The sequence below is a fragment of the Simochromis diagramma genome, unplaced genomic scaffold (assembly GCF_900408965.1).
Source record: "Simochromis diagramma unplaced genomic scaffold, fSimDia1.1 OVJJ01000443.1, whole genome shotgun sequence".
Lineage (NCBI taxonomy): Eukaryota > Metazoa > Chordata > Actinopteri > Cichliformes > Cichlidae > Simochromis > Simochromis diagramma.
In genome coordinates this window covers 403,727-418,920 of record NW_024387268.1, presented here as the reverse complement: position 1 = coordinate 418,920, position 15,194 = coordinate 403,727, and the positions used below count along the sequence as shown (strand labels likewise).

At 50.7% G+C, this 15,194-nt stretch overlaps 1 protein-coding gene across 1 annotated transcript in view; it reads left to right on the top strand.

Annotated features, from left to right (window-relative positions):
- Positions 1-15,194, top strand: part of lamc1 (laminin, gamma 1) — a 45,568-nt gene that overhangs the window by 1,880 nt on the left and 28,494 nt on the right. The window lies entirely within an intron of this gene.

Sequence of the window (15,194 nt, the reverse complement as noted above, 5' to 3'; positions counted from 1 at the left end):
GTGTGTGTGTGTGTGTGTGTGTTTGGGGGGGTCACAGCTATTTTCTGACCTGACTGAAAGCAGGTGGAGCTCGTGCTGGGTCTCCATCACGTCTGTGCCATTTGCTCGCTCATGGTTTGAGTTGGCAGCTCGGTGTCCCAGCCGCCTCTGAACACACCACCAGCACTGGCTTCAGTTGTTGGTGTTTATGATTCTCAGACATGCTCAGGGTCTATTTTGACCTCTTTCAGCCGCATCTCCTGCTTCCCCCGGGAATATTCATCCTCCCTGTTTAAACAGGATGACGTAAATAAACTGCAGCTGAGCTCTTGCAGCTCATGAGCTCAGTCATTTATGCATCGCTGCGTTTCTTCTGCATCAGCCCTCCTTCAGTCTGCGTGCGCTTCATGTTGGCATATTTTCAAGCTAGATGAAAAAGTTTAACCCTGAAGAGCATTTTTTTCTGATTTGACAGGAAGTATGCACCGACTGTGAGGTGCAGGAGAACGCCCCCAGCTGCCTCCTGTCGCTGCTGTGCGTCTGAATGTGAAGTGAAAGGTTTGGGTTGAGCTGTTGTAAGATCTGTCAGGATGATCTGTGTCTGCTGGAAGTCGTCTCAGTCTTCCTGACTCGGCCTTTTAAAAATACCTGTCTATTTCTGCCGCCTGAGGCCTCCTCTGTTTTTAACAGTGCTCCACATTCCTGAGGGCTTCGGTCATGCCGTTGCTTGGAGCTGAGCTGGGCTCTCTGTGGCCTCAGGTGCTGCTGCCTTAATTACACGCCGCCTTCTCTCGGCCCGCGGCGCTGCGTGATCAGAGCTCTGCTGCTTTCAGGTGTGTGAAGTCATTGTGGCACAGATCTGTGCAGTCCAGGGATCCATGTAAAGAAAGCAGGCAGTGAGCACCTGAGCGCCCCCAGCTGAGCCTCCAGGGTGTTACTGAGGAGTCTCGAAGAAGTTGTGAAGGTTGGCGTGCTGCTGGTTGACGGACGCATGAGTCCACGAGCGCACCGGCGTGCACGTCTGTTAACCAGGGGTGTCCAACTCCAGGCCTCGGGGGCCGGTGTCCTGCAGGTTTTAGATCTCACCCTGGGTCAACACACCTGAATCACATCCGGCCTTCGAGGCCTGGAGTTGGACACACATCTGCTTCCAGCACCTTCCACAGAGAGTCCCGTCTCCACCTACACCATCAGCAGCTGGTGGTGCTGGTCACTCCTCTGCTCGAGACGCCCTCTGCAGTCGGAGAGCCGGTTCACGTGGCGCTGCATCGAGGACCAGTCAGTCAGTGCTCGCGCTCTGCCGCGGTCCCGCCTGAACCTCAGGACGCGCTGATGGTTCTCAGGTTTTAATCTTTCAGGAAGTCATCGCGTGGCTGTTTGTTGATGGTTGAACAGCTCGTTGAGTTTCCTGAACGCAGAGCGAAGAGGTCATTTCCTGCTGATCCGATCTCCTAAATACAATCGTTTCTCACAGGAAGCTCAGACGGAGCAGAGGAACTGTCCGAGTCATCTCTGCTCAACGTTACGAGTCTTCACTTCAGCTTTGGCTGTAACACAGAATCAGGTCCTTCATGTTCATGCTGAGAGCAGGTTTGATGCTTCACTTTATGGAGCGTGATATTAAAGGTTCAGGAAGAGTCAGCTGAATGTCTGCAGTAACATCAATCCTAATCTTCTTACCGAAGCCTGTAAAGAGCGCGTGAATGACGTCAGGTGCTGCTTCGTTGAGCTGTTTCACAGGTGGATCAAATTTAAGTGAATGAGCTTCAATTTGTGCAAAAGTGAAATCTGAGGATTAGAAATCAGCTCGTGCTGTAGCGCAGGCGGTGAAGACGCAAACGAGTGCTCGCAGCGCGCTCGTGTTTCATCTCGAAACCTGCGAATGAGTTTAAAGTGTGCGGATGATAAAGCTGCAGCTTAATCTCAGGAAACCCGTGTGTGTGTGTGCGTGCGCGTGTGTGTGCACGCGTGCGTGTGCGCGCGCGTGTGTGTGGGGACTCTTTGATGTGCTGCAGTGCGTCTGCAGCGGGAAAGCGACATGTCCCGACTCGATGAGGGCGACATGAAAGACCCACAAAGAGGAACACACCGTGCAGATGGATGCAGAGGGGCCCCTCACTTATCTGGATTCACCAGCACGAGGACTTCACAGGACAGGCTGACGGCAAATGTTTGATGTAGAATTAACCAAAAATTGAATGAAGTCTGGTCAAAGAAGAGATTTGTGGGTTTCTGTAACAGACTGAGGGAGAAACGTTTCGGTTCTTCACGTTTTGATTAAACCAACTTTATCACGAGTTTGTTCAGTACACGATGACCTAATGTACAGGAAGGCTCCTCCTCCAAACCCTCCACATTCCTCTGCTGTGAAGAGCTGAATATTAATGTGACCCCCCCCCCCCCCCCCGAGCCCGCCTCCACCGCCACATCGGAAACTTCCTTCTAGCTGAAACCAAACCGGCTTCCAGCTATTATTGAAACAACATTTACTGAATGCCTGAGGTTTCAAGTGTCGGTTGGCTTTTGGTGTCACTCGCTGTCGCTTCTTCTTCTGTGGTTATTGTGGTGGCAGAGATTGGTGGTTACCATGGTGAGATGAGCAGCGCTGTTTTAGAAAAGCTTTTCTGAGCCTGGAGTGAAAGTTTCAGTGTAGGTCTCATTTATCGCAGACCCTCTGAAACCGCGTGCCGTCACCTGTCGGGCGCTTCAGGAGAAAAATGGGCGACGCGGTCCACGATGGCTGTTCAGTACCGCTGTTTCCTCCTGGGCGCTCCCTGTGTGTACCCGGCATAAGTGTGGAAGGTGCGTCGCGGTGCCCAGAGCAGGTGAGGAGGCCAGGAAGTCAGACAAAGGAAGGGTATAAAGAATCCTGTCAAAATAAAAGCACGTGTGCGACTAAATTCTGTGGCTGTGATTTGAAGCCAGGTGATGGGTGCATCAGAGAATCTGAGACACCAGCTCCGGTGTCCCACCTCCACTTCTTCCCACCATTGATCCCCCCCCCTAAAAAAAACAACAACTTTTAGTTCAATAAATGCAGTTTGTTAGATTCATAATGACTCATCTGTTCTGACGTTTTCGGGGTTGTGGGAGCAGCAGATATGCAGACCTCCCCGGCCACCTCCTCCAGCTGCTCTGAGGGGACACTGAGGCGGTCCTAACCAGCCGAGAAATAAAATCTCTGCAGTGTCTCCCGGGTCCGATTCCTGGACGTGAGACGCCTCACCCAGGATGCCGAACCACCCCAGCTCTTTCACACTGCAGACCAAACATCCAGATGTTGGGAGTTGGCTGCGTTTTGGATCTGATGATCCTCGGCTGAACATGATGATGATGATGATCGCTCCACAGCAGCTGATGTGTGAGGCTTCTGTTCGCTGTGAGTCAGAGAGCAGTGCACTGTGGGGAAAACCCTGTTTCCCAACCTGCCATCAAAAGACGTTTTTCTTCCTCTGGAGTGTCCAGCTGTTGCAAATCATACCAGGCTGGGGCTGAGTGAGGGGGTGGGGGGCATTGTTTGGCGTCTCAGGAATGAGCGCAGCGTGGGAAACTGGGATGTGGAGCAATTACGAGAGCTGCACAGCTGGACGATGGCTGCTGGCTCATTGCAGCTGATGAGAGAGACCTCCAGCCCAAAGCCACCCTTAACCCTCCACTACCTTTAAATTTCCCCTCTGGTCCCTCTGGTCTGACGGCCTCGTGGCAGACGTCGGCCTGAGGCGTTTAAACCCCCGTCAGGTGTTTCTTCAGAGTCACAGGTTAAGTTTAAATCTTCCTCCTGCTTCTGAAGATTCCCGAGTTTTTCATCTTTTGATGAATTCACTGATGTTCGGCGTCCATGTTCAGACTTCAAAGAGACGCTCGGGTACTGAAGCGAGTAACGGACCCCTCCCCAGACGGTCGGAGCGAGGCCAGCTGTTTGCATGTGACGCTCAGGCCGCTCGTCTTAAAGGAAGCTCGCTTTCTTTAACTTAATCCCAAAGAGTTTGGATCTTTGAAGCGAAGCTTGATCTGCTGCTGTGGACGAGGTCAGCGGTGAAGCGCAGTTCAGCCGTCTGGTGTTTTTACCTCTTCCTGTTTGAATAACAGCCTTTACACACTGAAGCCTTCGCGTCGCTCTGCGTGGAAGCTGCAGGTGCCTCTATTGGGTTGATGTTTGTGCTGCGAGCCTCTCAGGCTCAACTGTTTCAGCTAAAATGAGTGTTTTTCTCCCTGGAGTCTGGTCGGACTGCAGAGATGGTCATCTGAAGACCTTATGACCTCCAACACCAGAACTTTACCATCTTTTGTGTTAAACATGTTCATGAAGTTTAGTTTTCACAGTTAAATGAGATGTTGAATCATTTGTGAGCTTTGGGTGGTGAAGTTGCAGAGCTCAGACAATAAAAAACTCATTAAAAATGCTCCAACAGCACAAACACGCTGCAGAGGTCCAGTTCTGGTGAAGCTAGCAGACAGCTAGCAGCTACAGCCGCCTGTGTCGCCATTTACCTGTCAGTCAAACAGGCCACGCCCCTAAGAATCCAAACTTTAAGCCCTGATGCTGTTTAAACAGATGGGTTTCATAGAGTTGTCACATCTACGGCTGAGTCTGTGGCCACCGACGCGCTGCTGGAGCCTCTGGTGGACGGCACAGGAACTGCAGTTTCTGTCAGATGGATTAAAACCAACGCTGGCTGTAATCCAGGTCAGTTTGAAACTTTAGAGGATAAATAATCGGCAGAGACGGCGGTAAAAAAGGAAGCGAGTCTGCGAGGTTGAAAGGCGAGGCGTTTAGGGCCCATCTGATATCTCGTAACCTTGGCGCTTAAAGCCGAAGCGCCGACATCTCGGGCTGAAAGTCAAGGTGACTCGTCTGCTGCAGATAAGACGGGAAAACATTTCCCCTCAGAGGGAAGCGGCAGCTGAGAGGCTTCCACACTGAAAGTGTCTTTAATCAGGTTTTTATGGGACGTGGTTTCAAACCTCGGGGCTGTAATCACGTGATCGCCTCCTCGCACAGTTCCTGTTTGGAGGAGTGATTGACTTTTATTATTCTGGAAAGCAACAGTTGCAGTATTGAAGTCACAGTTGGCTGTCAGCTGTGTTTATTATTCTGGATGTGATTTCCAGCCGGGCGGTGTAGCAACACAGTTGGTGCTCTCAGTCAAACGGCTTCTCTTCCCATTGGCCGGGCCGCCTGCTCGACTGGCGTTTGTCCAGATTCACGTTGCTCGTACGAGACAAAAGAAAAGCTTCAGTGTGAGAAGCAGGGAAGAAAAATCAATGTGAGCATCCACAGGATTATTGAATCTGGTCACCTCTGACCTCTGACCTCTCAGAGGTGGGTCAGCTTTGTCTGTCCATAGTTTGAAACAAATACCTGAATATTTGAATTCTGCTGCCGTCCTTCTATAACAGAACAACACGAGTTTCTGCTCCGTGATGTTCGGACGTGGTGTGATGTCATATCCACGTGCGTGACCCCCGCACATTCACCTGCAGCGTTTCATTGGTCGGGACAAACATGGAGGAGCAGCTGCGCGCTGAGGAAGCTTTACCCACCGTGTGTCTGAAAGCCTCATTCACACCGTTTTCTACGTCTCCACAGTTTAAAGGTCAAAGTGGGCTGGCTGTGTGACAGGAAGCACTGGCTGACATTCGGGTCCGTGACGCCGTCCTTCGCCGTGTGTTTTCTTCTGCATTCATTAACAGAAAGTCTTTTAGCTGCTCTTAAATCGCCTGCCGAGCAGCTGCTCTGACGACTCCGGACGGATTAATCAAAGTCTGGAGCCCGAGGCGGCGTCTCGCGCTGCCTGATATGAGTCACCTCGAGCCGGCTGCTGCCTCAGATCGCATTAAGAAACCGCACTCCCTCCTCTTCCTCGGCAGCGTCACCCTCAGCTCTGAACCGTCAGTCATCTCAGGAATTCAGACTTTTCCTCAGACCTAAACAGTCTGGGATGAGCTCCCATCCCCCTCCATCAAAGACAGGATGAATCCTATCAGGAGATCAGAGGCAGGAGGCCTCGGCTCCTCCAAACCCACAAACCTCCGCTCTGCTTTCTAACGTGGAGGAGGCGGCGGTGTTGGGGGAGGGGCCGGCGTCTCAGCCGCCTGTGACAGAAACTTGGTTTATGCTGCGTTTATCCCCAAATATCAATATTTTAATAGAAACCTGCGGCCGCTCGATCGGACTCACCTCAGCTGAGGTCGGGCGTCCTGAGGACGTTTTGGTGTCACAGATATGATGATGATGATGATGATGTTTAGCCCTCTGTGATTCCCGCTCTTTTCTCAGAGACGGTGGGACGGACTCTGAGCCCGTGGGCTCTCCTGATTGGCTCATTCGTCTGTAACTTTTCTCTGGAACAGTTTCTGTGAATACCTAAAATCCATCTGCTTGCATGTAACACGCCGCAGAGGGCGACTTGGCCGCTGAGCCCAGCGAGCTGTGAAACTGTCGTGTAAATGGTTAAAAGGAAATGTTAGTGCAGAACAAGAAACTGGGCCCTGTGGGTGGGTGTGTGTGTGTATGTGGGGGGGGTGTTGGTCTAATGAAGGTGAAGCAGCCGACACAAACAGACTGAACTATTTGTGAGGAGGGCAACGCTTCACACCTCCCACCAACAAACATCCAGCTTTCAGCTCCAGGGCCTGAAATTCAGATATTCCAAAGTTGGGGGAATTCCCCTTTAGTGCTTCCCACAGAGGGAGTTTGTATATGATCCAGCCTGCAGGTTTCCATCACCCTCTTCCTCTCTCGGGGTGTTTTGCTGTGATTTCTGCTCTGTCTGCGTTTTCTCTCGTCTCCGCGGTCGATCTGCTCCTGCCGTCACCTCAGGTTGTCGTTGGCCGTCAGAGGATCCTGAGGATTCTCGCTCACCGGCACTGCTGATCAGTATCCTGCAGTCCTGCAGGCCGTGACTGTGAGCAGCAACTTCAGCGTGCAAACTGTTAAATTGAGTGCGATGTGTGGGTGAACGGCGTCTTACACCAGAAGCTGCGCTCGCTCTCTGGATCTGTTTCATTCATTTTATTTGCGTATAAACGTCCACAGGTCTCCCTGATCTCTGAGAATCAGCCACGTTTGCTTTGACGTGCTCGTGGACTTTGAGAATTCACTCATTACTTCACCACAGTGAGTCTGGATGTCTTAATCCTGAAAAGTTGAAATTTCCAGGCTTGTTTCCAGCTGCTGAAGCGTCTTTATTTACCCCCCCCCCCCCCCCTTCACTCCCTCCATCCTCCCCCCACAACAAACGCCGTCCTTTTCTTCTCCTGCTGTTTGTTCACTCATCGCGCTTCACTTTAGAGTACAAACTCCACATTCTTGTTGCTGTGCGCTAATTAAAAGGCCTGCGGTGCGTTCAGGGTCACTGCGGGACTTCTGTACCAGCGCGAGTCCAGTCCTGTCCCAAACACTGAGGCGGCCGTGCGTCGCAAACGAATTCTTTTTCCTTTTTATTCTTAGTTTGTTCGATTGATGTGCTTTGAGTTGCAGACTGTGGGGGTTTGTTTTGATTCATCACATGTCTCTCTATAGTTAAATAAGTGTATGAGAAGCTGAAGCAAAGGGAACATTTCTCTGTTCAGCCCACAATTCTGCCGACCAATCAGGTTTGAGCTGGCTGCAGGAAGTTCTCCCTTGATGTCGATTGTTTTGACCCTCTGCATGAATTGAAAGGGATATGTTCAGGAGGCGGGGCCTTAATAGCGCGTAGCTGCCATCGTCGTGTACAGTCTGTGACCTGAACGATGGTCGGTGTGCGACGTCGTCTGCGGCGTGTACGAGCTCGTCGGTGCATTTATTCTTCCTGTCACCTCCTAAACTGTGGAAGCTGCGACAGGCTGTTATTAAACTCACATCTGGATCAAACCTCCGCCGTGACGCCAGGCGCGCACAGGAAGTTAGAGCTGTAATTACAGCTTCACGTCGGATACTTTCCACCGGAGACGAGCTGATGAGAGTTTATAGGAGCTGCAGATTTACCTGTTTCACTGCACGTGAACATAAAAACGAACAGCAGCTGATTTATTGCTGCAGCTCGGTGGTCGTTCCTGCGTCTGAAGCAGCTTTAATCTCCGATTGTTTCTCTCGTCTTAGATCCAGGAATGAAGCGCGTTTGTTATTTCATGGAGTCGTCGTTTTCCCGGCAGGTTTTCCGCTGCATGACTTGATTTTAGCAGCTGGTGATTCCAGACGTGTCATTGAATGCACCGTGACTTTGTGAAACTTGGATTTTTGTTGCGTTTAGTTTCATCTGCTCACCTGAAACCTCAGGATGTCCTCAAAACTCAACGTCACAGATCACCTCTTTGGTCCTTTAACTTCCGTTATCTCCCATCACGTGAAGTTTCCGCCTTTCTTCCCGCCGTCAGATTAGAAATGGGAATAAATGCGCTCATGTTGGCTCAGACTAAACAAACCGAGATCAGATAAAGCGAGCGGGTTCAGAGTGGAGGCTGGAAGAAGGGAAGATGTCTGTTCTCTTATCGTGTTTCTTTAAAGGATTAGACAGGAAGCGCAGACACACGAGGGGAATCGGGACAGACGCATCTTCTCTCCTCTTTTCTTCCATCTTCTTCTTTTATCTTTGTCCTCACGCTTTGACCTGAGCTTGAATGCCTCCAATCTGGGGGGAAATCTGCTGTCCTGGCTGGTCCTAAAATGCAAAGTATGCCAGAAGCTGGTGAGTTTCAGATATTTTGTGCTGAAATCTCTTGTCATCAAAAAAGGTGAGAAATGTGAAAAGACGTTTATGTGTCTCGGTGATAGAAAGCTTTGCTGCTGATGACCCGGTTTGTGTTGAGCTTCAGCTCTGAGTCTGTGGACAGAGGAGGTCCTCTCAGATGGAGATGGCTCCTGCACCGCGCTGACAGATGGTCTCAGCTGTTCGTGCTGAGTTTGGTTCTTGTGCCTGATGGATAAGCATCTCTACTTTGGCTTCGTCTGCCTGAAGCACACTGTTCCTGAAGTCTTTGACCTTTAACCTGTTCACTGAGGCCTGCAGAGTCTGAGAGCTGTTGGGTTTTCTGCTCTGACCTTGGGCTGAATTCCCTGGGAGTCCACTCCCCAAAGATGGGGTCATTAACACGAACCCGAATGCTTCAAAACCTCTGCTTGCACAGAGCTGCTTAAACTTTATGCACATCAGTGAATCAATGCATTAGCTTAGCAGCACCGAGCTGCTCCGTAACCCCTCGTTCCTGTAGAAGAAATAAAAATGTGCAGATTTTCTCAGAGTGCATGTTTTCCTCGTTTTCACTGATTCTGGCAGGTTCATCAAACTGTTCATCGTCTGTGGCCCTTAACTTTCTGGTTCCCCTCAGCCGCATCATAACGTCTCTTTTCAACACACACACACACACACACACACACACACACACACACACACACACACACACACACACACACACACACACACACACACACACACACACACTCACTCTCTCTTTGTTGTGTACCTGAGTGAACACGCAGGTGCACCAAACCTCTGAAAAGCCTTCAGATGTTATTCGATTATTTCAGTCGTCGTTTTGATGCTGATGTGAAACTTTGCGTAGCCGACCTCTTTAATTAAATCGTGTTTTTCTTGCATGGACTCTGGTCTGGTTACAGTTATAACTTCCAGTCCTGTCAGAAAACTTTGACCTTTGACCTGAGTGTAAACTGACTTAAAGTGCTTCCTCCTGTGGGAAGAGGAGCTGCTGTGGGAATTCAGCAGGATGGGAAAAGGCTCTGAGGGAAGCGGCTTGTGACCTCGGAGGAAACTGAGCCGGAGTTTGTTAAAGCAGCGGGGGGAGGCTGGGCAGGGGGCCCGGTGGGCCCGGTGGGCCCGGTCCTGCTCAGACTCTGAGGCTGCGTCCACACTAGCGTTTTCAGTCGTTTTCAGAGTCGTGCGTGCACATTGCAACGGCCCAAACGCTTACGTTCCAGTCCTGCAAAAGCAAGTGAGAGTTAAAGAATCTGCAGGAAAGCTCCCTGGAGCATGTGCAGACTGATTCATCTTTTTTAGGGCTGTCAAAATTGAGAGTAATCAAAACGACTGCTGTAATGCCTCTGCTGTCTTTGTTTAACTGGTTTTAATCGTTTTAGAAAGTCTGCGCTTTCGAGCGTCCACACTGCGACGGGACAGCTCCGTTTTGAAATGTATGCATTTTTGAGAGCGTTTGTCCTTGAAGAAAACGCCGTCTCACCGTGGACGGGAGGCCAGAACGATGCGTTTTCTAATGAAACCACATTAGTGTGGACTTAGCCTGAGATTTGCTTTGCAGGAAGTGATTCAGCGCCCCAGGGAGAGCAGGGAGCCCGGGGGAGGGGGGGTTTCTCTTATTATAGACGGCGTGGAGTCTGTGAACAAGTAGAGATGCATTACAGGGACAAGCAGATGCATGCAGGGTAATTTTAGCCCTGCTGCCTGGGAGGAGGGGGGCAGATAGCGAGGGAGAGTAAAACGTTATCAAAGCAGGTTGAGGGTAAACACGCGAGCTGACTGTGTCCCGGGAAACGCGATCGTCGGCGGTTTGTTCGTGTTTCTTCCACTCGAGTGGCGTAATTACACGGCTGACGGAGAGGCGGTCCCTCGCCCCTCCAGCTCGAACCCCGGCTGTGGAAACGTCAGGTCTGTGGAACTCCGGGTCACAGGGAAAGAGCTGCAGCTGATGGGAAACCTCTGTCGCCAGTGGGCGTGGCCAAAAGTGAAAGGTGGATGGAAATTATTCCAACACAAAAAACAATCAGTGTAATTTAATATGGCAGGATGTTGACGTGGGCCCCGAGCTGTGCACGCAGTCGGTCATCTTCTCCTCAGCGTCCTCGGTGTGACCACGCGGACCCGTGATCTCCTGGGATTAGATTACAGCGTCTCGTCTTCACTCACAGCTGAAGATAACATTCCTAACATCACAAAGTCAAACATTAAAACTAATGTAAGCTGTTTCAGTTCTGCGTTTGCTCCATGTGACCGTTTTGCACAGTTTACTGATGGCGGTGTCGTCACAGCAGCACGTGTATTTGTGAGTAACGAGGAGGACGGTTCAGACGTGGCGCGTTCACGCCCTGGTTGTGACGCCGCCGCTCGGCCGCCGCTCTGGCTCGCCGTGCAGCTGCTGGGCGTTTGAGGACCCGCGGGTGGTGTTGTTGTTCTGACGCGTCCCCGCTGAGGCCTGGGCCGTCGTCTTCTGTAAACAGCGGCCTGGCTTTTGTTTCCAGGCTCCGTGTTTGCGCAGGCAGAGCTGAAGCTTAATTTAATCTTTGATCAGCTCTCAGAGACGATCTCACAACAATCAGCAGGATATGAGTTTTTTTTAATAATCCCCTCCTTTGTTCAGATGAGCAGATAGTAGCTGAGCGTCCTCGGGCGCTCTGAGCTCATTCGCTCATTGTTCTGCTTGTTTACGTCTCGACTGATGTGGTTTTATTTGAAGAAGAGCTGCAGCAGATTTCCAGATGTTTTCTCTCCCCTGTGCTCTCCTGACAGAACACGATGTTCTCGATTAATCCCGCCGACGTGCGTTGGAGTGTTTGAGCTTCGTGTCCAGCTGCTCTCCTCTGACACCAGTAAACCTGACAGGAGCCAGGCGGCGTTTGGCGAAGCGAGACTGCGCATCAATAAAAACAAAATGAAAAGGCTTCGGTGAAGCGGCGCCAGCTGTGTGGAAACTGAAATCTCCCTCACATCCAGTTTTATTTTCTTTGGTGCAAAGTGAAGCTCACTCGGTGACATCATGTCTCCGGGTCCTCTCGTCTTCAGAGGATTATTAAAGCGAGATTAAACACTCGATGGCCTTCATGTTCAGCGTCTCGCTCTTTCTGTTTATTGCACCTGAATTAACAGAAGAATCTTCGATGCTTCGTTTTCCTTTCCAGTCACAGCCGATCTGATCTGCTCATTTCCAGTTCTGTGGTTTTTACTCCCGAGCTCTCCTGAAGCAGCTTTGCATGAACAAAGTTCAAAATAATCCTTCTTTATCTTAATCTGGACATCAGCACAGTCTCTCTCTGCCCCTGGGAAGCAGTGGTTGTGTGGGTGTGGCTTGTTTCTGCAGGCTCTCTGTTCTCAGGTCACGGTTGAGTTTTGGTTCTTCTCATCTGAAAGGCTTCCTCAGAGTCAACTCTTTCCACCTTGACCACTCGTGACGGTGGGATTGGACGACTCGCAAACATGTCCTGATGTGTCAGGATCACCTGCAAGGCGATGACCTCACGAAGGTTAAATACCCGGGACCCCGTCAGGTCTTCACAACCTGTGCACAGGTTTTAATCCTCTCCCCGTGTTTGGCACCAAACTCTGTGACGTCAGGTTCGGCTCCCTGCAGCTGTGAACTCTTTGTCAGGGTTGTTGGTGGTGCTGTAGGTGGGGGTGGTGTTGGGGGTGGGACGCCCTGCTGGGACTCTTAGTCTGTGGTAACGAGGGCCGCTGCTGTTTGTTCCTGACGTCCCGGTGTGGTGACACCTCCGGGCGGGGCGCCCGCTTCTTTGGTGGTCCTGCTGCTAAATCCTCACCAAACACCCTCCTGTTAGGAGGTGGAGGTGGTGGAGGAGGGGGAGGAGGAGGAGGAGGGGGAGGGGCGCCCTCTGATTAGATCACAGCTTCTTCACTGATGGGAATCTGCTGGTTATTTCTGGCTCTCGGGGAGGGGGGGCTGCCGAGCTCGTGAAGAAGAAAAGGCTGCATTTTGTCATGACGTCCTGAGGAGGAGCTGATTGTTCCTGTTCTCCAAACATCGTGAGCAGAATCGTTTTGGTTTTTACGCATTTAAAGAAGAAATACGAGACAAACGAGTGAGAAAAGAAACGAGTTCCAGCTCGTCTGTTTGCTGCTGAACTTTTAACTTTTAAGGATTAAATTCAGATTTTTTCTTCCAGCTTTTGGGGGAAAAACTCACTTTTTACTTTAAGATATCTGAAGGTGGAAACTGATCTGCTCTTCAGACAAGCTGAACTCGCAGCTTCACACTCATAAAGGAAACTGGATCAAACTCTTGATCAGTCATTTCGGGTCTTTTCACATTAAGAGCGCGTTGCAGCGCTCACTGAATGATGACAAGGCTTCTTCTCAGCCATTAAAAACAATCATTGCCTCCCACCTTCACTCCCTTCCTGCTGCCCTCCCCCTCAAACACTTAATTGGAAATCCCCCCTCTGAGACACACACACTCACACTCTCTCTCGTTTTGATACCTTAGTGAGGACATCCATCCATGCTTCTCCTAGCCGCCCACCCTAACCCTTAGGAGGTGGTTGTGTTTAGGGTAACTGTAACACTAAAACACAGTCTGTCTCTTTTGTCCTCACAAGTGACGGTTGGTCCCCACAAAGATGTATAAACAGGTGCACACACAGGAGTCCGTCCTTCCATCCTGACCTTTGCAGACTTGTCGTTCTGCAGCTGCGTCTCACAGAAGGACGCACAGCTAGAAGGTCAGCCTGCTTTCCAAATGTAGGCTCAAAGGAGACTTTTCATCTGCTCTAAGTCTACGCCGACACGAGCTTTCACAGTTTACCCACAATGCACTTGATGTGTTCTCCATTAGAGTCAGAAACGTCCAGGCCTCTGCTCCTCTGTGTCAGGCTGAAGCTCAAAGCTGAGCGACGAGGAGAGTGTGGGTGTAAAACTGATGTGACTGCAGTTTCCAGCTTCAGTGTTTTTCAGCCCTGAAAATATAAAAGGTCCAGGATGACCCTGATTTACTTCGCAGGCTCATAAAAATCTGTTTCTCCTCACAATGGGCTGATTCAGAGGAGGGCGGGAGGAACTTTTCCTGGGTTTGATTATTGGATCAGAGGCCCCCGCGCTTCACAGCGCCTCACTGTTACAGACAAATGTTCCAGTTATTCTCTTACTCGTGTTAAGAAGAGTGAAACATCTCTTTCCCCAACACGCTGTGGAACGTCGGGGTAGCGTGTGAGCGTCGCCGTGCTGCTCGTGCTGCTCGTGCTGCTCGTGCTCAGAGACTTTCATTTTTATTTTAAAGAACGGCTTTAATTTCACTGCTCGGTCACATGATCAGCGAGCTGTGAAACTCCCACAGGCAGGTCACGGTTTCTCTGCCTGCTCGTGACCATCGTGACCTGTGCTGATGTCACAGCGGCGGAGACGCTCGGCTCAGTTTATGTTGGAGCTGCTGACGAGCGTTCAGCTCCGTCTGCAGCCTCGTTATCTCTCACTCACACACACACACACACACACACACACACACACACACACACACACACACACACACACACACACACACACCTCATTCTCACCTCGACATCCAGCCTGCCTCTTTAATCTCCTCACAGCCAATCGGAGCGCTCGCTCAGCCAGCGGTTGTTTATCAAACAGATGGAGCTGATAGCGGCTTGGACTCGTCTTCGGCTCCCCGCTGACTCTCTGCATGTTTAGAGATAACACCTGGTCGTTATCACACATCTGTACAGCGTTCTGCATTCTTCAGTCTTCTTCATTTTCAGGAAACTTTTAAAGCGTCAGCTGTTTCTACTTGGACGTATGAGCGTGTGCACGGAGGCAGGAGGAGGTCACAGCTTCTCACACAAAGCAAACGAATCTACGAATAAAGATAAATTCAGCAAATAGTGAATGAAGTCTGGAACTGTGTGAGGTTTGTTCCTTTAAGGTAGCAGCAGGTTGGAGATTAACCGGGACATTAATGTGTAACTGCACTGCACATGTCGCGGCCGCAGTCAGTGACCCGATTCTCGTATCTGTCACGTATCCTTGGAGACGAGGACGCAGCGTGGAACGCCGCGGGGCGTAAAGGGTTAAACTCCGCTGCATTCCTCGCGTTGCTCCTCCTGCGTCATCCCCAGCAGCCTTTCACAGAAGTCCAATCCAATTTGATGGTGCTTTTTATCTGTGAGCGGCTTCAGCCCGCTGACCTCTGACCCCGGCACCTGCTGGGAGACGAGCACGCTTGGTGGAGGATCCTCGCAGCTCTCGACAGGGTTTAGTCTTTAAAGAAAGTTCGTTTAGTTCCATTGTTCAGTCAGAGACCGGGTCAAAGTTCATCTTTGTACGTAAATGTGAAACATGCTTCACTTGAAACACTCGCACGTTTCCGGCAGCGATCGCCGATCGATCAGCTGATTCTGGTCATTGATTAATCGTCTGGTTCGTAACAAAGTTTGGTCCTCTTTGTTTCCCGTTGCCTCATCTTGTTTGTCATCACTTTAAATCCTTTTTTACAAGTCTGCAGCCCTGGAATGGCTTTATCCTCTTAAAGGCACC